Source organism: Sinocyclocheilus grahami, unplaced genomic scaffold (genome assembly GCF_001515645.1).
Source record: "Sinocyclocheilus grahami isolate Dianchi unplaced genomic scaffold, SAMN03320097.WGS_v1.1 scaffold1528.1, whole genome shotgun sequence".
In the NCBI taxonomy this organism is placed as follows: Eukaryota; Metazoa; Chordata; class Actinopteri; order Cypriniformes; family Cyprinidae; genus Sinocyclocheilus; species Sinocyclocheilus grahami.
The window spans coordinates 69,633-71,791 of NW_015506707.1; the positions used below are offsets into that span (position 1 = coordinate 69,633).

Consider the following 2,159-nt stretch of genomic DNA (forward strand, 5'->3'; position numbering starts at 1 on the left):
GAGTTTATATATCGCAATTTTGAGTTTATATTTAATTTAGTTTACATATCGCAATTTTGAGTTTACATTTCATTTAGAGTTTATATATCGCAATTTTGAGTTTATATTTCATTTAGAGTTTATACCTCGCAATTCTGTTTATAGCTCACACTTTTAAGTTCATATCTCACAATTTTGAGTTTATTTCTCACAGTTCTGAGTTTACAGTATATCTTTCCATTTGAAGTTTATATCTTGCAATTCTGAGTTTATATATCGCAATTTTGAGTTTATATTTCACAATTATGAGTTTATATTTCACAATTTTGAGTTTACATTTTGAGTTTATATTGAATTTTCAGTTTATATCTCGCAATTCTGAGTTTACATAATAATTTTCAGTTTATGAGTTTATATTCACAATTTTGAGTTTATATTTCACCTTTTTTCCTCAGAATTGTGGCTTCTATAACGTGCTTTATTGGCTTGTTAAAATCTGTATGTGTGCTGACAAAACATTGCTTATTTTTCTGTGTGCAATGGGGAAAAATTGTGCAAAATATGTACAAATCAACTAAAAAAAATACTTACACTTTCATTATTGTTATTTAAAAAAAAAAAGAATGAAAAAAATAATAATTTTCAGTAAAAAAAAAAAACTGCTCAAAATGTGTTCTTCAAAGTAATTTCATGATGCCTACTGTCTTGCATCGTATAAATCTGAGTGCTTGTTTTAAAAGATCTTAGCAAGTGTATTTTGTCTTGATCCTCCGTCAGATTTTCTGCGGTTTATGTAAATGAGCGTACGGTCAGGTCATCGCTCAGATAATGAGAACATATACAGTTGCAGAAGTCGGAGGATGTTGCCATAGTGATTTGATGATTCCAGAGCATCTACAGTCCACAAATAAATGGACATGAGATGTAAATGTCTAATTTTGTACATACATTTTGTACCACCGCCCACATATGACAGACCTGAGAAGTCTTCTTTCATACTGGAGAAACTAAGAACTAAAATCTGCAGTTTTATGAGTTCTGTTAAACTCTCTTGTGTATTTTAAACACCATATATGATCGTTTTGAGTCAGGAACAGGCTGAATCGCTGCATTTTTAAATATTTACTACATAATTAAATTTTCTGAACAATATACTTCTACCACATTTATTAATATCCATCAATGTTAATTTCAAAATGTACCAATGTGATTTTAAAATCCAAAAAAGTTATTCATTAACATTAGTGTGAACTAGCATGAACAAACCAGGGTTATTATTGTTAACTAAAACTAACATTTTGTTAATGCTGAAATGAAATAAAATATAAATATTAGATGCAAAACTCATTTAAGCTAGTTCAGATATTTTCATTTAATTTAAGTTGAAGCTCTAAAATGACTAACTAAAAGCAAAATAATAAAAGTAAAACTAACTGAAATAAGTAAGTAAATAAATAAATAAATAAATGGCAAAAGCACTTATGAAAATGACTAATTATGTAACTAAAATTTAAATGAAAACAAAGAATAAATTAACGGCTAATTCAAAATATTAATAAGAACTATAATAGTATACAGAACTATAGTATAGTGTAGTATAGTGTAGTGTAGTGTAGTGTAGTATAGTACAGTACAGTGTAGTATAGTATAGTGTAGTGTAGTGTAGTACAGTACAGTACAGTGTAGTATAGTATAGCGTAGTGTAGTGTAGTGTAGTGTAGTATAGTATAGTATAGTATAGTATAGTGTAGTGGAGTGTAGTGTAGTGTAGTATAGTATAGTATAGTATAGTACAGTACAGTACAGTGTAGTGTAGTATAGTATAGTATAGTGTAGTGTAGTATAGTGTAGTGTAGTGTAGTATAGTATTGTATAGTATAGTATAGTATAGTATAGTGTAGTGTAGCATAGTATAGTATAGTATAGTGTAGTATAGTGTAGTGTAGTATAGTATAGTATAGTATAGTATAGTATAGTATAGCGTAGCATAGTATAGTATAGTATAGTGTAGTATAGTGTAGTGTAGTATAGTACAGTGTAGTGTACTATACTACACTGTACTATAGTACAGTGTAGTGTAGTATAGTGTAGTGTAGTATAGTGTAGTGTAGTATAGTACAGTGTAGTATAGTATAGTGTAGTGTAGTATAGTATAGTATAGTACAGTATAGTATAGTGTA

The 2,159-nt window shown here is 28.3% G+C and overlaps 1 long non-coding RNA gene across 1 annotated transcript in view; it reads right to left on the minus strand.

The window, feature by feature from the left end:
• The window catches only part of LOC107570973 (uncharacterized), a 20,596-nt gene that overhangs the window by 8,857 nt on the left and 9,580 nt on the right, over positions 1-2,159 (minus strand). The gene's annotated exons all lie outside the window — the stretch shown is intronic.